The sequence below is a fragment of the Panthera onca genome, chromosome A3, assembly GCF_046562875.1.
Source record: "Panthera onca isolate mPanOnc1 chromosome A3, mPanOnc1 haplotype 2, whole genome shotgun sequence".
In the NCBI taxonomy this organism is placed as follows: domain Eukaryota; kingdom Metazoa; phylum Chordata; class Mammalia; order Carnivora; family Felidae; genus Panthera; species Panthera onca.
Window position 1 is genome coordinate 72,937,897 of NC_138341.1, and position 25,073 is coordinate 72,962,969.

Below are 25,073 nucleotides of genomic sequence, written 5' to 3' on the forward strand. Positions count from 1 at the left end.
TGGGTGGCTCAGTTGGTTAAGCAGCTGACTCTTGATTTTGGCTTAGGTCATGATCTCATGGTTCATAGGATTGAGACCTGCATTGGGCTTCTTGCTGAGGTGGAGCTTGCTTGATATTCTCTCTCTCTCTCTGGCCCTCCCCCACTCACACACACTGTGTCTCTCTTTGTCTTTCAAAATAAATAAACTTAAAAAAAAGAAATCACTTTTTTTTTGTAGAGAAAGAGAAAATGAGAGGGTTAGGGATAGAGAGAGAGGGAGAGAGAGAATCTGAAGCAGGCTCCATGCTCAGCTTGGAGTTGACCTGGTACTCAATCTCATGAACCATGAGATCATTACCTGAGCCTAAACGAAGAGTCAGATACCCACTGACAGCCAGAAATCACTTTTGACTCCAGACCCAAATAGACACTGTAAGCCTCTTTCTTTTCTGGGGGCTTGCTTTTGTCTCCTTGGAGAATATTGTTCTTTTTTGGTCAGTACTGCTGCTCTCCACTCTACTTCCTGGTAGCTGGAGCCACCTCTATACCTCTTTCTTGTCACCAAAGGCTGTCCTGCTCCCTGGAGCTTGCCTAGTGGTAAACCATGTGGCCCTTGTAGCCAGTAATATTTTCCTAATGTAGAGGCGGTTTCTCTGTCTCGCATTCAGGTTTGTGACTTTTATGGCTCTGGTTCTTAGACATAGGCCCTCCTGCTATAGCTCTTGTATGTGGCTCTTTTCTTTGAAGGATATCCCTCAGTGTTGCACACAAAATATTCCTTAATACCAATCTATATGCACTATTCCAAGGCCAAATCCTACTGCCCTGACTCTCTTCTAATTTACTGTCATCCATGGCTCTTCTTGGTGTGTAGAGTGTGGGTGGAAGGATATAATACTGTTAATTCTTGTACCCTGGGCATCTCCCAAACCATCTACCTCAAAGCCTCCCTGCTTCTCCCAGAACTCCTGTGTTTGTTGGATCTTCATGCAAATAAAATTCTTTTTATTTTATTAAAAAAATTTTTTAGTGTTTATTTTTGAGAGAGAGACAGACAGAGCACATGCAGTGTGAGAGGGAGACACAGAATCAGAAGCAGGCTCCAGGCTCTGAGCTGTCAGCACAGAGCCCAACGTGGGGCTCAAACTCACGAACTGCAAGATCATGACCTGAGTTGAAGTCAGACGCTTAACTGACTGAGCCACCCAGGCGTCACATGAATAAAATTCTTTAAAGCCTATCCTGACATTCTAGAACAGGGCTGTCTAATAGAAATGTGATGCAACTCCCATATGTAACTTTACATTTTCTAACAGCTACATTAAAAAGAAAAGAAACAAGTGAAATAATTTTAATAATATTTAAAATACTATCATAGTAACAAACGATCATCATAAAAGAATTTAGTGAATATTTTTGGTAATAAGTCTTTGAAATCTAGTATGCATTTTATACTTACAGCATATCTCAGTTCAGACTAGCCACATTTCAAGTGCTAGTTGCTGTCATATTGGACAGTACAGTCCTAAAGTTTCAAGGGTTGGTATAGAAATAGGTTCCTCTCATGTATACAAAATATGTACAGATGTATCAAGTACAAACTTCTCAGCTGAGCTTTTAAGGCCGTCTGTAATGGGCTCCATCATTCCAGCCAGGCTGGTCTTCTTGTTGGTGCTCTTTACCTCTATTTATTTCTGCCACTATGCTTAGCCTTTGCTATTCTCCTAATGATCCTCTCTTTCCCCTTTGCTGTTCTAACTCCAAGCCCACTACACTTACATTTCTTCCTAGATGACAGCAGTTCCAATTGCTCTTTCTCACAGCTTTCTAAGTAAATCTTTGTAGGTGGAACCATTCTCTCCACTAAAACTGGAAGCCTTTTTAGAAAAGTATCCATATTATTTATAATACTTTTCAGTCACCCATATGGTTTGCCCTAGCACAGTACACACTAAAAATGCCTTAAGGCTTAATAGGCTATTAGATATAGTTTTTATACCATTTCCTATGTACCTTGTCTCTCTAGTTAGATTGAAAACTCCTCCCAATCCATATGTTGGTTCTTTGTTGTTGTTGTTTTTTTTCAAGTGAAGTACAGTTGACACATAATGTTACATTAGTGTCAGGTATACAACATTGTGATTCCACAAGTCTGTATGTTATGCTGTGCTCACACAAGTGTAGCTACCATCTGTCACCATACAACCCAATTACCATACCATTGACTATATTTTTATACTGTACCTTTTATCCCTGTGACTTACTCATTCTATAACTGGAAGCCTGTACCTCCCAGTTTCCTTCACTCATTTTGCCCCTTCCCCATGGCAACTGTCAATGTGTTCTGTCTATTTATGGGTCTATTTCTGCTTTTTGTTTGTTTGTTCATTTGTTTTGTTTTTTGTACTCCACATATAAATGAAATCATATGCTTTTTGTCTTTCTCTGACTGACTTAATTTCACTTAGCATAATACCATCTAGGTCCATCCATGTTGTTGCAAATGGTAAGATCTAATTTTTTAATGACTAATATTCCATTATATATGTGTACATATATTTATGTATACATATATAAATCTCCCATATTTATCCATTCATCTATTGATGGACACTTACTCTGGCTCCATATCTTGGCTATTGTAAATAATGCTACAAACAAACACAGGGGTGTATATATCTTTTTGAATTAGTGCTTTCATTTTCTTTCGGTAAATACCTAGTAGTAGAATCACTGAATCATAAGGTAGTTCTATGTTTAACTTTGAGGAACCTGCATACTGTTTTCCACAGCAGCTGTACCAAGTTACATTCCCACCAGTAGTGCACGAGGGTTTCTTTTTCTTTATATCATCAGCAACATTTATTATTTGTATTTTTGATTCTAGCTATTCTGACAGGTGTTAGGTAATATTTCATGGTGGTTTTGATTTGACTTTCCCTAAAGATTGTGATGTTGAGATCTTTTCATGTGTCCATTTGCCATCTGAATTTCTTCTTTGGAAAATGTCTATTCAGATCCTCTGCCCATTTTTTAAACAGATTATTTGTTTTTTTGGTATTGAGTTGTATAAGTTCTTTATATATTTTGGATATTAACCCCTTGTTAGATATATCATTTGAAAATAACTTCTCCTATTTAGTCGGTTGCCTTTTCTTTTGTTGATGGTTTCCTTCACTGTGCAAAAGCTTTTTATTTTGGTATAGTCTCAATAGTTATTTTTGCTTTTGTTTCCCTTGCCTGAGGAGATATATCTAGAAAAATGTTGCTAAGACTGTTGTCAAATAGATTACTGCCTGTGTTCTCTTCTAGCATTTTTGTGGTCTCAGGTCTCACATGTAGGTCTTTAAACCATTTTGAACTTATTTTTGTATATGGTATTTTAAAAAATGGTCCAGTTTCATTCTTTTGCATGTAGCTGTCCAGTTTTCCCAGAACCATTTATTCAAAACGTTGTATATTCTTGCCTCCTTTGTTGTAGATTAATTGATCATATAAGCATGGGTTGTTTTTTTTTTTTTTTTTTTAAATTTTTTTTTTCAACGTTTTTTATTTATTTTTTTTGGGACAGAGAGAGACAGAGCATGAACGGGGGAGGGGCAGAGAGAGAGAGGGAGACACAGAATCGGAAACAGGCTCCAGGCTCCGAGCCATCAGCCCAGAGCCTGACGCGGGGCTCGAACTCACAGACCGCGAGATCGTGACCTGGCTGAAGTCGGACACTTAACCGACTGCGCCACCCAGGCGCCCCTAAGCATGGGTTTACCTCAAGGCTTTCTATTCTGTTCTATTTATCTATGTGCCTATTGTGTGCCAGCACCATACTGTTCTGATTACTATGGTTTTGTAGTATATCTTAAGATCTGGAATTATGAAACTTCCAGCTTTGTTCTTCTTTCTCAAGATTCTTTTGGCTATTTGGGGTCTTTTGTGGTTCCATACAAATTTTAGGATTATTTGTTCCAGTTCTGTGAAAAATGCTATTGGTGTTTTGATAGAGATTGCACTGAATCTATAGATTGCTTTGGGTAGTATGGACATTCTAATAACATTACTTCTTCCAACCCATGAGCGTAGAATATCTTTCCATTTGTTTGTTTTGGTTCTTTTTTTTAATCTGTCAAATCACTTAGCACAAATTCTTCTAGGATTTCAATATCTAAGTTTAGCCAAAATTGCAAAGTATTTCACATATTAGTAGGTACTTTTGCATACATAATCTTATTTGATTATCAAGACAACCCTTTGAGATAGAACTTACTGATATTATCATCACTTTATAAATGGTCAATGTGAGGCTCAGAGAAGGTGATTAATTTGCTTGAATTCACACAGCAGGGACATGCTAAAGAGTCCAAACATCTACTTACAAATGAGAAGCCTTGCTTTTCAAATCTGTGGTTATCACCTCTACCTCTGTCGCACCCCACCCCTACTCCTTCCAAATCAAGGTGGAACCAGGAGTTTGGTTTTGCTTTATTTTAATAATTAATGTTCTCCAGGATATCCTTGAGCATCTGGTCCTGCTGTGTTCAAGAATAAACATTTGGGAACTACTCCTCAGACAATGCTATGTAGAGGGCAGCTCCCTTTTTTGCTCTTATGGGGAGAATTTCCAGGGCAAGACATCCTTGTAAGGGATCTCCCCACCTGCTTCTCTTCCCTGACCTGAAAAAAGAAAGGAATGTAAAGATTGTTAAATATGTATGAATGAACACTGTTCAGTAATAGTTCTATCTAAATGTAAACTTTCATGATTATTGCTCCAACAATCCAGTGATAATAGTTCAGAACTTTGAGCCACACATCCCCTCTCCACACAGAATGCCCCACACCCATTAAAAGCAGCATTATTAAAAACAGCAGCTACTGGGCGTGCTTGGAAATAAATCTTCTCAAGTAAATAACTTGGAATGTTTTTATTTTAGAATATCAAAGGGAGCCTGGACCACATTATGGCTAATTGACTACATATTTCCATGAGCAGAAATGAAGCTATATTTTAGTTATAAGGATACCAACCACATTGTCTTTAATGCTGGTTACCAGCTTTTAAAAAAGATGAGCGAGAGAAGCAAAAAGTGAACTGCACACTGAATTTCAGCCTAACTTAAATCTTACCCCTAGTTCTAGAACAAGTTGGTAATGGGGGAATGTGGTGCATGCATTTTGGCCTAATTATAGCATTTGTAACCATGCTGCCATGGCCCTACCTTTGTGTAGATCTCTTCTGATAAGGAAATGTTCTAATGGACAATGTTCTCTCTCTCCTCCCTGGAGGGAGCTGATTAAAGTAGCCTAGATGACTAGAAAAACAGTGCATTCTGAAAGCTGAGCATACTGGAAAGAAGAGCCATTCCTGAAGAAACACTTATAACAAAGTTGATCTTTTAAAATGATTTGCATAATTGTTTTTGCGTTACATGTTAATTAGGCTTAACAAGCATTATTTATTTTAGAACCTAACCAAACATATCTGGGCTTAACTGAGAGAGAGAAGTCCAAGAGGAGGGTGGAGAATTCCCAGTGTGGAGCCCTCCCCTGCAGCCTCTCACTGCCCATCTGTCTCAGGGGAAGGTCTGCAAATGAAGCCTCACCTAGCACCTTATCCTCCCTGTCTATCTCCTCCCTGTTTACTGTTAAGAAAATGGCTCAACTGGGGACTTCTAAAACCTCTAGGCTGTGGGTGGCCTTGATTAAATGCTCAAGGAAGACAAGAAGAGAGAGGAAAATCTTGACTGTCCAGAACACTTGGGTAATGAGTCTTACTGGGTGGTGGAAATTTCCCAGATAACTGAGCATTTGCTTCTTCAAGGCCTGAAGTTAACCATTTCAAATGGCAGTCTACATCAAATGTGTCACTCTTCCCTGAGTTTTTAAACAATAGACATAATTTAACATTTTCTTGACTGAGTCACAACAATTATACATTAACTTGTAATAGAAATACAATAATAAGATGACTTCAGAGGTTGCTGAGCCTGTATGATGGTTTATTCCCATATTAAATGACTCAGATTTGTATATATGTAATTCCTTGTAATGACTTTTTATAGTTTTTGTGAAACCTCCCTCTTTCTGGTCAGAGTACTAACCATGAGCAATCCTTTCCCCCTCTTTGAAGGGATAGTTTCAAAGAATAACTAGAATACCTGGAATAACGATGGTGTCTATATTGGGTGTAAAGTGGAGGTAAATAGGCTTTGATGGAGGACGTAAGAGAGCAAATAGGACTTTCTGCTGAACTTCCTCACTGAGTTTTCTGTATGGTACGTTCTGTGTGGGAAGATTGTCAGAAAGCTGAATTCTGGAAAGGTGAAATGTTTTTATAGCCACTCCAGGAAGTTGATTTGAAAACTCAGAAGGATGCTAGGTGAGGTATGAATCTCCCTCACAGAATTTATAATAAAAATGATTTTTCCAAAGACAAAAGCAACATGTGCCAAGTTTAAAATATTTAAATCTTATAGATATACACAATGTGAAAAAGCAAAGCCCCTCATATTATCTACATTTCTACCACCAAATAACAACTTGTGAAAAGTACATCAGTGTTTTTTTTTTTCTATCCACATCCTAGCATATTATTATGACTTTTTTAAAAGATAAGTTTAGTATCATACACGACTTTGCTTTACAACTTGACCTTTCAACTTACCAATTTGTCTTGGCTATCTCCTGAATTCTCTGCTATTGGATATTTGGATAGTACCCAGTGTTTCAGGGTTGCAGGTAACAAAGAAATGGACATCTTTGTATACATAGAATTGAGTATTCAGGGAAAATAAATTCTTAGATGTGGAATTTGTCCTTTGTATTAATTTCCTAAGGCTGCTGTAACAAAGTACCACAAACTGAGTGGCTTAAAACAACAGAAATGTACTCTTTCACAGTTTTGAAGGTTTAAAATCCAAAACCAAGATGTCAACAGGGCTGGGCTTTCTCTGAAACCTATAAGGGTCCTCTTCCTTGCCTCTTCCTAGCTTCTGGTGACTTGCTGGCAATCTTTGGTATTCCTTGGCAGAGATCGAGACTCTGATCTCTGCCTTCAATGTCACATGATATTTTCATGGCGTGTCTCTGTCTTCACATGGCAATCTTCTCATAAGGACACCAGTCATACTGGATTAGGACACAACCCCACTCCAGGATGACATCATCTTAACTGATGACATCTACAACCACTTTATTTCCAAATAAGGTCACATTCTGAGATGCTGGGGGTTAGGACTTAAAAAAAAAGAAATATATATATATAATATATATATATATATATATATATATATTATATATATTTTTATATATATATATGTATATCTTTTTTTTTTCTACGGGGAGGGGACACAGTTTAATCCATAACATCCTCAGGGCTTTCAAAATTTTAGTACATGCTGCCAAATTTTTTCCAAAAAAAATTATGATTTTTGGATTTAGATTCTTACCAATAGTTGATGAGATAAGTCACAATAATTGTCAGTTATCTCATCTTTTCATCCATTGGATATTATTATTTTTATTATTTTCTAATTTATGTGGAAAATTATAACTCATTATTTTATTTTGCATTTCTTTAATTATTAGTGAAGTGAGGACATTTTTACTTGTTTTACTTATTGCTTGCATTTTTCCTGAGATTTGCCTCTATTATCTTTTGCCCATTTTTCTATTTCATCTTTTTATTATTGATGCATAAGTGCTTTTTGGTTAGTAGAAGAATCAATAAACTCTTTGCTTGTATGTACATTCCTTCCAACTTTTTACTTCTGTCTTTGCACAGAAGTTTATTTTCTTATTCAGATATAATTGACATGTACATTGTATTTGTTTTAGGTATACAACATAATGATTTGGTGTATGTATGTATTGCATAAACAATAAGTTTAATTAACACCCACCACCACACATAGTTACAATCTTTTTTCTTTCAGTGAGAACTTTTAAGATCTACTCTCTTAGCAGCTTTCAAATATACAACATAGTATTGTTAACTATAGCCATCATGTTTACGTCTCAGGACTTAATTATCTTGTAATTGGAATTTGGTATCTTTTGAGCACAGAAGTTTATTTTATGTAGTTACTTTTCCCTATAAAGTCTAGGAGTTTTTACTTTTTTCTTTTTTTTTAATGTTTATTTATTTTTGAAGGAGAAAGAGGGCGGGGGGAGGGGCAGAGAGAGAGGGACACAGAATCTGATGCAGGTTCCAGGCTTTGAGCTATCAGCACAGAGCCTGACATGGGGCTCGAACTCATGAGCTGTGAGATCATGACCTGAGCCAAAGTCAGACATCCAACTGACTGAGCCACCCAGGCGCCCCTATAGTCTAGGAATTTTCATGCTTAGAAAGGCTTTATCCATCCCAAGATTATAAAGATATATACCCATATTTTCTCGTAATAAAGTTATGACTTCATTTGTACATTTATATTTTTGGTCCCTTCAACATGTATTTTAGTATAAGGAATGAGGTGACAGGCTAGTATTACTATTTTCCCAAATGGCTACCAGTTGTCTTAAAACTATTTACAGATCTATTTTCCCCATAGATTGGAAATGATACCTACATCACATGTTGCAGCTTGTGTCAATCACCGCATGTTTGGGGGCCTATGTCTGGGCCATCCTATTCTCCTTCACTGTCCTGCCAGTTTCTTGTTGAGTGGGACCACACAGTCTTGGTTAACTCCAATACATCCTAATACCTGGTAGGGCTTGTTTCCCTCCTTTATTTTTCACAATTTTTCTGACTTTTCTTACTAGTTTGTTCCTCTAGATTAAGTTTAAGTTTTATCAAGTTCTTTTATAAACCCTGTTAGTATTTTGATGGCATGGCATTGAGTTTATTACAAAGACAGAATTGGCACTTAATATTCCTTTGTTTTTCCACTCAAAAATGGAGCCGTCTCTTGATGAATTCAAGTCTTCTTTTATGTCTCTCAATGTTGTACCTTTTTCTTCATATAATATGATACATACAATTTGTTAACTTATTTGTAAGTATTTCATTTTTCATTGCTTTGGTGAATAAGATCTTTTCTTCCATTAAATTTTCTACCTGGTTGCTGTTTGCATGGAAGAAAGTTACTGACTTTTTATTAATGTTAATATGTGACTGGCTACCTCCCTGAATTCTCATATTGTTTCTTATGTGTTTTCAGTTGTCTCCCTTGGGTCTCAGGTATATTGATATCATCTGCAGTAAATAGAATTTTGCCTCCATTCTTACAATATTTATACCCTTTATTGGTTCTCTTTTATAATTGCATTAGCTAGCTCTTCCAGGAAAATGTTAAATAATAGCAGTGATAGTGGACATGCTTGTCTTATTTTTGATTGTAGCGAAATGTTTCCTTTGTTTTCTCATTAATCATGATGCTGAGTTATAATTTGGTTTACATGTCTATTGTATTATGAAAGAATTCCTACATTCTTATTTTGATACAGTGGTTAGGAATATGCTACATACTAGCTGTATACAACCCACTTCCTAGCTCTGTGACCTGAGGCAAGATCCTTAACCTTGCCGAGCTTTAGTTTCCTTATCAGTAAAATGAGCACGAGAGATAGTACCTTCATCACTGCTACCTTCTCATTTCTCTAAATGAGGAAATGCATGCAAAGCAAGTCAGACAGTACTCAGGACGTAATGAGGGCAAAATAAATATTAGCTCTTATTATTGTTATTGTTTTACTATAAATGAATGTTCAATTTTTTTACATTCCTTTTCTGTATCTTCAAAGGTAATCATGGCTTTTCTCCTTTGACTATTAATAGAGTGAGCTACACTAATAGGTTTCTAAAATTGAATCACCCTGAAAAGAACCCCACTTCCTCACAGTTTATTTTTTTAATGGACTACTGGATTCTATTATTAATATTTTAATTAGAATTTTAATATATTTAAAAGTGAGAATACCTTAGTGTGGTGTGTATGTGTGTGTGTGTACATGCACATGTGTGTGTATGATATGTGTGGTGTATGTGTGGTGTAGGTATAGTGTGTGTGATGTAGGTGTATGTGGTGTGTGTGTGTGTGTGTGTGTGTGTTCTGGGCAATGCTCGTATGAAGTGTGTGCTGTGTATGTTTGATCTCTATGAGGTTTTGCTACCAATTATGTGTTGGCTTCATTAAACAAGGAGGAGGCTTTTTCCTTTATGCCCTAGATGAGTTAAATAGCATCAGAAACATCTCTCTCTTAAAGGTTTAAAATAACTAACTTGTTAAATTATTGGGATCTGGATAGTTTTTGATAGCATTGCCAATTTTTCCATGGTTTAGGTTTTTAAAAACCTCTTTCTGAGTCAATTTCAATAAAAATTTCTTTGAAGATCATCTGTTCATTCTCATTTATTGGAGAATATGGGAACAACTGTTTTTCATATGGTGTCAAATAAGAGTGCAGTATATAATTAAAATGTTTTCTTAGCACTTAGTCTGAAGAGAAAGGGTAAAAAGAGGTGAGAGGTGATTTGGCACCAAGAGCAGCCCCAGGATGGTCAAGTGGGAAAGATGGACTCCCTGTGAGGTTGGATCTTCTCTGAGTAATAAAAATGGGGAAATATGTGATTGAGTGGTCTGCCATGATTTAGTAAGCTACAAAATAACTGATCAGTAGACTATGTCCTTCCAAATATGGTGGCCCTTGAGGAAAATATATAAGGATTCCTTAGGAGTGGAAAGGTAGGAGGCATTAGACTAGAGCTCAGCCAAGTGTCCACCTGCTGCCAGTTGGTAGAACAGGGAGAACTTCCTGGAGGAGAGAAACAGAAACTAAGCTGAGAAAGGACACAAGGTTCAGAAAGGCCAAGGACAGTTCAGTAAGAAGTGTAGGCACAGGATCAAAATGCCAGAGTTGGGGTCATACCCACTGGTGTGGGAAGGGAAACACAGGTGCAGAGAATAGTGAAGCTTGGGGTTTGCTGGTGGGTGGGTACAGTGCACCAAGCTAAGGAGATCTGGCCTGACCCATGTGTCTTTCAGAAGTTGGCTGACCTCTTGTTCTTACTGGAAGGGTTATTCATGTTTGTACTGCCTTGCCTTCTTTCCTCTTGGATTTGAGGAGAGATGATAAGTCAGTATGCTCAGTGACATGGCCTATGCTTGTGTTGTTGAACTAGGTGTGTGTGCAGGCCTTCTCTCCTCCAACCCCCTCGAGTCCTGTTCCTTTCTCAGTTTAAAGGTATTGCTTTCCTGTCCAGGGTTTTCCCAGAACACAGAAGGCTCTGCTTGCTTGTGGGCTCCATTTCCCCAGAAGTGCCCCTCTCTGGCCCAGGCATCTGCTTCTTCCATCTCTACACAGAACATAGAAGAATGCTGAGGAAGAAGGGAGTATGAGGATGAATCAGTGACTCTGTCAAGGGATCTTTCAGAGGAGAGATGGACTCCCCTTTCCCAACAACATTCTAGTCACCCTCTTTGTTCTGAGAGGACATTTCTGTTCCTGGACCTCAAGGGAAGGTTAAAATGAAATTAGCTTTATCCTGTTGGCTTTGTGTTCAGTTTGGAGCAGTTAGGACTGCAGAGGACTTTACACCTGAGGAATAGGGTCCTAGAGGATCTGCAGACAATGCTTTGCACATAGCAGGTTCTCAGAAAGGGCCTGCTTGTTTGCATTAAGTGGCCTGCACTAAGTCTGGTGGGTGGTTAGTGGCAGAGTTCAGACCAGGACCTAGAGCTGGAGGCTCATCTTTGAGGGCTCCTTCCACCAGACCCGCCCAATTTGCCCTTTGCAGGTGAGGTTGGAGGAAGTATAATGGTAATGGAGACAATAGCTCTGTGGGAACCACCACAGAAGCTGTGCCTAGAGAATAGAAGCAAGCCAAGGAGTCACCCAGATCCAATCAGTATCAGGAACTGGAGGCTTCCAAACAGAGTTGTGTGTCACAGCAGAGAACAGGCACAAGCAAGAAACCAGGGTCACTGCAATCAAAGTGAAGCTTGCAGGGCCTGCCATTCTTCCTGCTGTTGCAGAATTCCATGACTGTCCTAAGAATGGCCCTCCCAGAGTCTGAAACCCATCAGATGCCACGTGGGGCCTGCTGCTTTTTCCACATCCTCCCAACAACACTCCACAATATCTTTAACATTAAGGGTTGAACTTCAATATTGCTGGTCTGAAAATCCCTCTAGAGAGTGAACACCACCTGCTAAACAACACCCAGCATCTCCTGCAGTGTTTCTCAATGTGGTCTGTGGGCCATCTGTTTCAGAATTACCCGGGATGCTTCTTACAAATGTAAATTCCTAGGCCCCACCCAGACCTACTGAATCAGCATCTCTGGGAGTGTGGCCAGGAGTCTGCATATTTAATAACATTCTAGATGATTCTTATTTATGCACACTGATATTTGAACTCTACTGTGTGATATCAAAACACACACAAGTTCCCTTGAAGTGACTCAGTGGTGATGCTAAACTCTGGCCCATATTTATTCCTTTGTTCATTTATTTATTCAACAAATATTTTTAGAGACTCATGTTCAAGGCATTATGTTAGGTGCTATGAAAAGTTAAATTTAACTAGTTATACTTATTTCCAGTCAATTCAGCAAACAACTAATAGATGCTCACTGTGCTCTAGGCAAAGCACGAGGTGCTACATATCCAATATAAATAAGCAGTTCCTGACCACTAAGACCTGGGCAGGGAGAGGGGGCCCTCATAGAACCAGTGTGACACAGCATGAGAGGTGCTGCTGATGTTATAAGTAAAACACATGAGAGCAAAGGTGGAGATGCCCTGTTAAAGGGCAGGAAGAAAGATCCCAAACAATTTCAGAGATGAGATGGCATTTGAAGTAGATCCTGAAGAACAAGTAGAATTTTGCCTAGGAGAATGGGCAAGACCAAGAGGAGCATTTTGGCCAGAGGGAGAAACCCAAGCAAAGGCACAGAGACAAAAAGATGCAGGGCATACCTGGGTCCAATGAGAGATTTTTGTATGATTGGCCTATCGAGTGTCTCCCAAAAGGAAACCGCCTGAAAATAAAGCCAGAAACAGGCAAGTGCCAAATCGGGAGGAAGCGTGAATGTTATTCCAAGCCTAGACTTGGTCCTATAAGTCAGTGGTTCCCAAACCTAGCTACGCGGATTCCTGAACCCTATCTACTACCAGCCTGATTCAGTCTGGGCTGGGGTCAAAGAGTCTCTTTTCACCAAGGTCTGCAGGCAATGCACAGACATAGTTGGGATCTACTGCAATGAAGATTGCTAGAAGAACTTACAGTAAAGGAAAGTCATTATCACAGTTGAACTCTGGGCAGGTCTAAGACCAGAGTGAAATGAGTGAGGCATGGAGGAAGCAAAATTTAAGGAGGCCTTTGCTCTTGGCACCTCCATGATCCTGAAAGTAGTGTCTCCTTAAGTTCTGTGCCTTTGGCACCTTACTCAGAGCACATTAGTCCCAGACTTGACTTGGGGACAATGGAAGGGCTTGGAGAAGAAGAGGGCATACATCAGAACAGGCCACAAGGAAGCCAGTACAATAGTCCAGGTGAGAGAGGATGGAAACTTCAGGGATGGAAAGAAGATCAGGGAGACCCTTCCAAAGTAGCACCATTAGCGTGGGTGTGACCCAGGGCAGCAGCCAAGGAGGATGTTAAGATTGACTGGCTTAGGGACTGGAGCATGGGTGGTGGGCACTGAAATAGAAGACATGAAGTAAGCTCAGGGATATGATAAGGTGGTCAGTTTTGGGACACACTATTTCAAGTTCTTTAAGAGACTCTGGGCAGAACTATACTACCACTTCTTCCCAAAGATATATTTAGGTACATCCTATTGCAAGAATCTCACCAAATTCAACAGCTAATTATTAAGAACCTACTAGGTGCAAAGTCCTGCACTAAATTGCTCTGGGGGTTGTGGGGATACACAAAAAGTGAATAAGACACTACCCTAGGTCTCCAGACCTCATACATACAAATGGATACATCCAGTGTGCATTAGTCTATATTAGATGCAATGATAAAAGTATAGAGATAGTATCACAGGTATCTAGAAGGATTCACAAGATTAATTCTGGCAGTGGGGATTGGAGAAGACATCTTGGAGATGGGGTCTGAGCTGGCTTCTGGATGTAGATACAGAAGAGAAGGGCTAGCCATACAGGAAAACTTGAGTGAAAGCACAGAAGTAGGAAGTGCACAGAGTATTAAAAGACTGATTTGGAGGCACCTGGGTGGCTCAGTGGGTTAAGCATCCGACTTTGGCTCAGGTCATGATTTTGTAGTTCATGGGTTCGAGCTCTGCATTGGGCTCTGTGCTGACAGCTGAGAGCCTGGAGCCTGCTTCAGATTCTGTGTCTCCCTCTCTCTCTGCCCTCCCCTTCTCATGCTCTCTCTCTCTCTCTCTCTTAAAAATAAAATAAACATTAAAAATTAAAAAAAAAGAAGACTGCTTTGGACACCATGTTGCCACACGCATTTATTAAGCATCGTATGTATGCTCAGAACTTTGTTAATGTGGCAGCCATGAGAATGAGCCTTGTAAGCCTCCAACTCTGGGGTGTTCAATGGACTAAAGATCCAGCTGTCACACTCTGTAACCCACAGGGCACTCCTGGCCAGTAACTGAGCAGGACAGGAATTCTGAAAGAGGTCCATTCCTTGAGAAGATTCAGACTCAGCTGATGACCAATTTTGACTCAAGGACTCTCCAACAGCTAAGCTGAATCTTCCTGAGACTACATAGCCCGCTAGGACACCTCCACCATCCTCCTTTTGCTCACCTTCACTGATTAGGGGGTTAGATTACATTGTAGCCTGACTCTTCCAGGCTTACTAGCAACCTCCCCAGTTTCTTTTTACACCATCTTTTTCAAGGGCCCAGGCTAACCCTGTTAGGTACTATGAGAAGGGAATAATATCAAGATGATTCTTCTTCATAGTTCTTTGCATATTGGATCATACTTAAATACCCTAATAGGGCTATCTGTTCAAAGGAATTTAGCTAAGAGGTATTTTATAAAAAGAAAATAGTCCTGAAAAAGGACAAATCACTCTACACCTTTAGGTTTTTATGTGTATCAAGATTCCTCAAAGAGGGATGTGGCTGGAATGAAAGCATGCTGGTGGCCCAGCAGTAGAATCCATGAGGGTAGTAGCTGGGTGCAATATTAAGCTTGCGACCTTTCACTGAATGCTCAGTCTAGCCTTGTTGGCTTTGTGCTTTCTTGGGCAGTCCAGTATGGATGTTTTCTAAGGTACTCTGATTTCCCAAAGATCACATGGGGTAGTGGAAAGAGGATTTGGAACCAAGCAGACCTTTGTTCAAATAGCAAGTATGCCCTTTTTTAAAAAAAAACTTTCTGAGCTGCTCTTCCTCATCTGCAAAATGGGGCTAGCACATGGAATATGCATAGTTACTAGGACAATTGGAGATAAAGTACAGAGTGTCCGGCACTCTATCCTCGGGCGTTCTTGCATCTGTTAGCTTTATTGAAAAGTGGGGTTGAGTTTAGCAGTATAAAAATGAAATGAAGGAGTTGAGATCACACTGAAGAGTAATTTAGGCTAAGAATCCAGTGTTCCTCTCTGTCACTGCCAACATAAGGAAACACAGTTCAGAGATAAAATGAAAATCATCCAACAGCCTAATTCTAGGGATTACACTTTCAAAATTCTTCTTAACTTTGGCTGTTAGAGCCAGAACCTTCTGCAGTTATTAGTGTCACATCTAATAGCACACAATCCTCTGCTCCATTCTGTCTAGTCACAGTTTTGATTCAGTGGACCCAGATGTTCCCATGCCAGGTATCCCTTGGCACAAAGAATCATAGATCCTCATTCTGCTGATTCCCAGCAGAGGGTAATCCCAGTTGTATGTGCACTAGCATGCAACCTATAGACCCCTGGATGGGTTAAAGATGGCTGCAGATTCGTTGATAGTCCTCCCTTAAAGAGGTGGGCTCTGTTTCCTCTCCCTTTGATTCTAACCTAGAATAGTTGTATTAGGGTTTTCACAGGAACAGAATCTATAGAGTACAGATACCTATATAGAGAAAGAGATTTGTCATAAGGAATTGACTCACATGATTATGGAGACTGAGAAGTCTCAGTATTTATCATGTGAAAGTTGGAGGTCCAGGAAAGCCAGTGGTGTTCTATTCTGAATCCAAAGACCTGAGGACCAGAGGCACTTGGTGGTGTAAGTCCCAGTCTTAAGGTAGGAAAAGACTAGAGTCTCAGCTCAAGCAGTCAAACAGAGAATGCAAATTCTTCCTTCTGCCTTTATGTTAGATTCAGGCCCTCAATGGATTGATTGGTACCCATTTACATTATGAAGGGCAGTCTGCTTTATTCAATGTTCCAGTTCAAATGCCCTCATCCAGAAACATCCTCAAAGTACACACCCAGAAATAATGTTTAACCAAATACCTGGACATCCTATGGCCCAGTCAGGTTGATATATAATATTAACCATTAGAATACACTGAAAAAGATGTGTTAGTTCTGGGACTAGCCTTTATGAGAGTAGATCACTTCCTCGTTGCTCTTTTGGAGCCCTGAGTAGCTGCATAAGAAGTCTGGTTACCCTGCTGGAGAGGCCTGTGGAAAGTACGTGAGATTATGTGAAGAGGGGGCAGTCAAGCTAACCTTACTGTCAGTACCACTTCCATTAAGGTGCCATGAATGTGAGAAAAGCCATCTTGAATCCTTCAGATCAGACCAGCTGCAGCTGAATACCCTGAGCAAATCCAGGCAACTCTAGGTGGAGCAGAAGAATCACCTACCTAAGAACTGCTAAATTTCCAACTGACAAAATAGTGAAATATAATAAAATGGCTGTTGTTTCAAGCCACTAAATCTTGCAGTAGTTCATTGTACAGGATAGATAACCCTAAGGAAAGAGTCTGCACTTGGAACCCCCTTTGTATGGTGCTCAGGCAACCCTAAGGACTTGAGATGACTCAGCACCCTGAAGGCTTTCTAGGTCCTTAGAATTTGTTGCCTGTTCACCATCCCAGGGCTCAAGGTGAATGTATGCAAGGATACACAAAGGAATGCTCTCAGGCTCAGTGTAGAAATTGATTGGTTTCCTTCAACCCCAGCATTCTTTCCTCTTGACCAGTTTTTCAATGTGGAAGACCAAGGTTGTAGAAAGAAAGAGGAAAGAATGGAGTACAGAGAAGGGAGAAAATGCAAAGAAAAGGAAGAGGAGGTTTCAGATTTGTTGGCATCTGCTCAGGAATGAAGGAATGAAATAAAAACCTTAAAGTAAAGAAATGGGCCAATTTTCACTTACTCTTTGGAAACTCTGCCCATTGTTTAGCACCAGCTGCACCTTAGAGGATGAATCAAGACCAACAGCTAAAGGCCAGCAGAGCTCCTTTATCCTCAGTTTCTTGCTGACATCAGTTTCATTTGTTCAGTCAGTCAAAAAGCACTTATTGAATAACTGTAATCTGTGGGAGAAACTAAATAGAGTACAATTTAAATGTCCTATTTCACCCATTTGCAGCTCAACATGAGATCTTTCTTTTTCATAATCAAATCAATAAAATTCTGCACTCCCCTTCCAAGGGCAGGAAATCTATTCTCCTCTCCTGGGGTTTCCTGCCTGTGATACATTCCAGAAACCCATGGGTGCCTACCCAGATCACTTCAAAGAAAACCCATTTGTCTTCCAGAAGAAACCATTCTTCACCACCATTGCTGCAGCTATGGCTTCACTGTAGAGCTGCTGAAAACAGGGAGTCCCCTCAAACTCCTTAGCAAAAAGAAGTGCTACAGTGGCCGAGGTCTATGGCAGAAAGATTTGAGGTTAGTGTGCCTACTTTGCCACAAAAACCAGTGGTCCAGTACTAGTCCTCTACCTCAAGGAATCACCATTGATTCTGAAGTTTGCTGCCAATTTGGGAGTGGTTGCTGGAAGTTCAAGGAGGATGAGAACACTCCTCTTTCTCAAAGCCTCATCAAATTTAGGTGTTTCAGAGACCAGTGATCTAGACCTTTAAGGAAACATCTGCATACCAAAAATCCTCCCCTGCTAAGGAACGCCATGGGACCTGGGTGACCCAGTCAGTAGAGGTTCCAGTGTAGCCCAAACCAGGCCCCTTCCATGAGCAATCAGATCTATTTCCCAGAGAGGAGAGGAAGTCCTGGTCCACACCTTCTTCATTTCGTGTCCCAGTGTTACCCATTTGTCATTCCCCATGTCCTGAACAGGGAGTCAAAATATGTCAAAAAATCCATTCCTGCTGTCCATGGCCACTTCATTACAATAAAGCATAGTCTCCCTCCATTAGAGAGGGTATACACAACCCAAACTTATGTGGCAATAGAGGAGAATAATACATCAAATCACAGAACTTTAGAACTAGAACAGACTCCAAAAACCATATAGATCCACCTTTCTGTTATACCAGCAAGGAAACAGAGGCCCAGAGATTAAACCCATCTGTGCAAAGCCAGGCACGGCATTTGGTAGTTAAGTCCAAGTCTTCAACCCAACCTCATTCCTCCAGATTTTCATGTAGCTGCCTCTCTTGGCCTCTAAACTAAACCAAAAGATACTTAAATAATTTGGGGGCTTTACTTTTTTTTTCCCGTGCCTAAGAAAAACAGAAACATTCCTCGTTAAGCCAAGGCAGGGTCTGACAGAGCTGGCAGCTGGAAGTGTCTTTCTAAATCTGGAAACACCACATCTCCTTTGAAAAGTGGGAGCAACAATTTGTGCCTCTTAAATGTGAAGAAACGTATTTCTTTGTGAGAAAAAAATAACTACAGTGAAATTGCTGAAGACAAATATTGGGCAAGGCAGTCGGCAAAGCAAGAGATACTGAAGTTGTCAGAACATTCCGTTTATTCGTGTGCCAGAAAGGGGGAAAAAATACCAGCAAATTATTTTCCATTTGCAAGTACGTTCTGTGAATTATCCCAGAAGATGAATATATAGGAACTCATAAATTACAAGAATCGAATGCCCAAGTATTTGATACACAGGACAGGCTGAAATAGGGTTCATGAGGAAAAATACTCTTTATTCACCCTATAGCAAAATCTTTCCACCATCACTATCCAGGATTATCGATGAGCTGAGTCATATATATGAGATCACTGACTCAGTTTAAAACACACACTCCTTTTATTCACATATACGATGTGAAGATGATGTAATTTGTGAAGAAATAGGTCTTCATTCATTCTCTTTCATTTCTTAAGTGCCTACTGGACATGGAGATTATAATAGTTTCTGAACATATAAGAAAAACTAAGACATGGGAGCTTCCATGTTCTCACCGTCCAAGAGAGGAAGATAGATTAATAAACAGGTGAAAGCCACAAACCAAGTACTGTGTTGGGAGAATGTGTAAACAATGGGATGCCCGGGGCACTGAGACTTAAAAGAACCAATGATGTGCACTAAAATCTGAAGAGATTAGCACTAAACTAAATCAGCACAAGTAGGATGGAAAGGAAGAGACAAATGAGAAATGAAAAGACACAGGTGATTAAATGACTTGGTTATCAGTTGATGTAGGTATCTGTGGAAGAGGAAGGCAGTAGTATGATTCCCAGCAACACATCCTGACCACACACCTAGGATGTTGACAGCAGTACAGGCCTGCTGGTGGTGGGGGGTGGGTGCTGTAATCCCTCTTCAGTATCTGAGACACACAACAGAAAGCAGCCAAGTGTCATTATCCCAAAAAGGTGCTACATGCACATGACAGAATCTACCTCTGGCTAGCCCTTGTCAGCAACTCTCAGAGATTCTGCCTTCACAATACAGGAAGCTCTGTGACCTGTTGCAACCTCATCCCTTAGAGCCTAGGCTCTGCTGGATTGGTCCCCTGCTTGGCAATAGTGACTTCCACTTTGTGCTCAGTCTTTGGAGTCAGTCTTCATTTTTGCTCTAACAACAGATTTCTAGTCTGGATGGCTGGATGATAGTCAACCAAGTCAGGAGACTTGGAGAAAGGCTAATGAATTCCTATTTTGACTTTGCATTTTAAGTGTCCATGGGACCAGCATTCTTCCAATCTTTTACTTGTTTGGAATTTAGTGCATGGCTTGCCAGCCACCTTGGGTTTTGTTTGTTTGTTTGTTTGTTTTAGCTGAGGACCTCAGAGTTTTGCTGTTCTTTCTATTTTCTCTCACTTTGCGGGAGCATCTTGAGAGATAATATGCCCTCATGATTGGGTGACTACTGGCATGACATGATTGCCTCTACTGGCATACACAGGTCTGGTCCAGCAGAATATGCACTGTACTCTCAGTTGGAGTCATTCCATTTTGTGTGTGCCCTGTACCACACTGTTGTACATTTGTGTGCACGTGCCCTGTACCACACTGTTGTACATTTGTGTGCACATTGTCTTGCATTTGTTTTCTTTTTTTAAACTCCCTTTTCCCTGACATAGCTCAAGAAACAGCTGCACATCTATGATTAACTGAAATGGAGTAGGACTGATTATTAAAGGAGTAAATACTAGAATTAGGTCTGTTCACTAGAATTGGGAACAAGAGGGAAAGTCATATACAAAGAGTCTAGACCCAGCTACAGATGTCAGAAATTCAGTCTGCAGGCAGATCAGGAGAGTGACAGACAGGGATGAGACAAGTCGACATTAGCACTACATGATGTAATTGTGTACTGGGGTGGTTCATGCCAGAGTGGTATGGGGAGATGATGACATTGCTCCTGATGAGGAGAAATCAGAGGCTTGTCCTACAGGTACAAGACAGAGTCCAAGGCAGTACTGAGGCACAAAGGAGATGGCGTCAGCATCTGGTTACCAGAGCTGGGCTCAGGCAGGAGGCAGACCAGCAGCCAGGGTGAGCCTGAAGCTCCCCAGAGCTTTCTTCAGCAGATCTGTCTCAAGTCCAGGAGCTGGGGTTAGGGCAGGGGAGTGGGTAGTGGAGAAGAAAGGCATGTGGAGAGAGAAGTGTGGCATTGAGGGAGGGGTGGCAGGTTGAGCCTGACATCTCCCAACAGGACTGAGATAAACCGCCTTGAGGGCAAGGACTGTTCTGCTTCTCTGGCCTCCAATCAGGGTGCACATAATGGGTGCTTAATAGGTGCAAATACAATTGAGTTGAATTTAAGGGCCGTCTTCAGTTAATTATTCAGAATCCCATGGTAACAAACAGCCTCCTGGATTTAATGTACTGCAAGGATGTATAGGGTCTCTAGAAAAGGAATGGTTGCATAGAGAAATAACCTGATTGTGCATATGACAGTGATTGACTGAGAAATATCCTCATAGGCCCTGACAAAGGACACTGCCAATTATACAGATTACACAAATGGAGACCTGGCAATCTTCCAGGCTTCAGAGAGGCTTCCTTGGCCTCAGTGCCCAAGAACAGCCCCCTGCCCATGCTGTGATACCACTGGTTGCCTGAGGAGCCCATCCATGTATTCAGAAGTTCCTTTTCCCCATTTCCTTGGGAGGGGAGCGGGGTCCATTACTCTCTTAGTCCTCTACTCTGTTTAGGACATGCCTTCCCACCAGGGACAAGTAAACCTAACAACCTGACACATTCCTGAGTGCTTACTGGAAAGGTGAAGCACAGGTCAGTTTCCGAGGATGGGTTCCCAGGTGTACCATTCCTAAAGGGCCAACTTAAGTGATTCCTGCACTGGTTCAGCATGGTAACTTCTGGGTCCACTCCACACCCTCAGCACCCTAAATTAGGCAGGGTTGGGAATCTGCATTTAGATTCTAGATATTAGGTCACCAACATTTCCCAGAGAAAAATACACTCCTGTGGAACACACAGGAGAGATGCATTCTTCCTGCTAAGGTAAGGGTTAGCACCATCTACCCAGAGAGATGTAATGTACATGTGCACAAAAGTTGTATTTTTTCTGGACAGATATGAAGATAAACAGATCCTGCCTGAAGCAAAATTGTGAAACTGAGAAGTCAGTGAAATTTGCCTTGGGTGTCTCCCACCTCTCTTATTTCTCCTTCAGTGACCAAACTCTCCCTCCCCTCCCTGCTCCTTCCTGGTTCTGGGTGCCTTTCTGAAGTTAAAAAAAAAAAAAAAAAAAGGGAGGGCAGGATCTGATAACATAATTATACTTAACTCTATCCTTCATATTGCTGTGGTAACTGCTCCAGGTATTTGCATTTTAAAACCTTTTATTATAGGGGCGCCTGGGTGGCTCAGTCGGTTGAGCGTCCGACTTCAGCTCAGGTCACGATCTCACGGTTCGTGAGTTCGAGCCCCGCATCAGGCTCTAGGCTGATGGCTCAGAGCCTGGAGCCTGCTTCCAATTCTGTGTCTCCCTCTCTCTCTGCCCCTCCCCCGTTCATGCTCTGTCTCTCTCTGTCTCAAAAATAAATAAACATTAAAAAAAAATTAAAAAAAAAAAAAATAAAACCTTTTATTATAGAGTAAAATGGCTTTGTGGATCTTCCCTGGAAGGGATTTTTAAGCAGTACTAAGCAGGTAGAGATTTTTTTTTTTGAGAGCAGGGTCATTTTTCATGATTTCCAAAGTTAGAGTGCACTGTATCAAAGGTTGGCTGGCCCCAAGTGTCAATAATTGCCTACAAGTTTGCTTTAGATGCATCAGGTGTTGGGAAGTTACTTCAGAAGGAACATTCTGGACTTCTTCCCCCAACCCTTACCCCATATACTCCCATTCTCTGCTAAAGAGAACACCCTACATTAAAAACCTCTATGAATTACTAAAATATTTTTTTTGCATATGTTATCTCTTTTAATCCTCACAAGAGTCCTATGAGATAAGGATTATATTTATCCTAATTAAAACAATAATTCCACTTAACACTTCCTCTAAAACACCATTTTTAAAATTTTTTTTAAATTAATTTTATTTTTTTAATTTACATCCAAATTAATTAGCATATAGTGCAACAATGATTTCAGGAGTAGATTCCTTAATGCCCCTTACCCATTTAGCCCATCCCCCCTCCCACAACCCTTCCAGTAACCCTCTGTTTGTTCTCCATATTTAAGAGTCTCTTATGTTTTGTCCCCCACCCTGTTTTTATATTATTTTTGCTTCCCTTCCCTTATGTTCATCTGTTTGTCTCTTAAAGTCCTCATATGAGTGAAGTCATATGATATTTGTCTTTCTCTGACTAACTAATTTTACTTAGCATAATACCCGCCAGTTCCATCCACATAATTGCAAATGGCAAGATTTCATTCTTTTTGATTGCCAAGTAATACTCATTGTAAATACATACCACATCTTCTTTATCCATTCATCCATCAATGGACATTTGGGCTCTTTCCATACTTTGGCTATTGTTGATAGTGCTGCTATAAATATTGGGGTGCATGTGTCCCTTCGAAACAGCACACCTGTATCCCTTGGATAAATACCTAGTAGTGCAATTGCTGGGTTGTAGGGTAGTTCTATTTTCAGTTTTTTGAGGAACCTCCATACTGTTTTCCAGAGTGGCTGCACCAGCTTGCATTCCAACCAACAATGCAAAAGAGATCCTCTTTCTCTGTATCCTCGCCAACATCTGTTGTTGCCTGAGTTGTTAATGTTAGCCATTCTGACAGGTGTAAGGTGGTATCTCATTGTGGTTTTGATTTGTATTTCCCTGATGATGAGTGATGTGGAGCATTTTTTCATGTGTCGGTTGGCCATCTGGATGTCTTCTTTGGAGAAGTGTCTATTTATGTCTTTTGCCCATTTATTCACTAGACACACCATTTGTTTAGCTCAGACCTTACACCTCCGAGGTTTTCCTCCTCTTCCCATCTCTGTTCCTTCTCAGGGACCTTTGCAGTCTCCATTTCTCCCTGCTCTTTAAATATGAGGGTTCCCTGGACTTTTGCTACACTCTAGCCATGGCCATCTCATTCATTCAGGAAGATATTGTAGCATGTATGTCTAGACCCTCACAGCTGCCTTCAGAGCCCAGCCCTCCCTGAACTCCAAGCCTTTCAACACTTCTGTTCATATCTCACAAGTCTCTAGAACTCTGTATGTCTAAAGCATAATGTATAATCTGCTCCCACCCACCCATCACCCACCATCACCATCAAAAAAATCTGCCTTTTGGACAGTGTTCATTGATTCCTGTCTCCAGCCCACAGTCATTGGCCAAGTCCTATCTGTTACTCTCCTAATGGTCTCTTACTTCCCCCACCACCATCACCTCCCCACTTAAACTCCTATAGTGCTCCACCAATGGGCATCCACTTTGTCCCTTTTTAACTCATTTTCCAGGTTTTGTACATCTCTCATCAAGCCACAACTCTACTTAAACAATCAATAGTTGAATTGGGAGAAGATATTTGCAAATGATATACCCAATAAAGGGTTAGTATCCAAAATATATAAAGAACTTCTACAGCTCAACACCCAAAAAACAAATAATCTAATTTAAAAACGGACAGAAGATATGAACAGATATTTTTCCAAAGAAGACATCTAGATGGCCAACAGACACATGAAAAGGTGCTCAACATCACTTATCATCATGGAAATGCAAATCAAAACCACAATGAGATACCATCTTACAAGAGTTAGAATGGCTAAAATCAAAAACACAAGAAACAACAAGAGTTGGCGAGGATGTGGAGATAAGGGAACCCTCATCCACTGTTGGTGGGAATGCAAACTGGTGCAGCCACTGTGGAGATCAGTATGGAGGTTCCTCAAAAAATTAAAGTAGAACTACCATAAGATCTAGTAGTTGCACTAGTGGGTATTTACCCAAAGAATATGAAAACACTAATTTGAAAGGACATATGCACCTCTATATTTATTGCAGCATTATTTACAATAGTCAAATTATGGAAGTAACCCAAGTATTCATCAATAGATGAATGGATAAGAAAGACGTGGTGTGTGTATGTGTGTGTGTGTGTAATATATATGTATTATATATATTATATATTAATATAAATATATTTATATATTTAATGTTATATCATTAGTTATATATAATTAATATATAATTATATTATATATTATAATGTTAATGTATATTATAAATATATATATATTTATATTATAATATATAAATAATATATATATTATTTATCCAGAAAAAAAAGAATGAAATCTTGCCATTTGCGACAACATGGATGAAGCTAAAGAGTATAATGCCAAGTGAAATAAGTCAGTTAAAGACAAATACCATATGAT

At 40.1% G+C, this 25,073-nt stretch overlaps 1 long non-coding RNA gene across 1 annotated transcript in view; it reads left to right on the forward strand.

Annotated features, from left to right (window-relative positions):
• Positions 1 to 25,073, forward strand: part of LOC132661654 (uncharacterized) — a 208,814-nt gene that overhangs the window by 178,449 nt on the left and 5,292 nt on the right. The window lies entirely within an intron of this gene.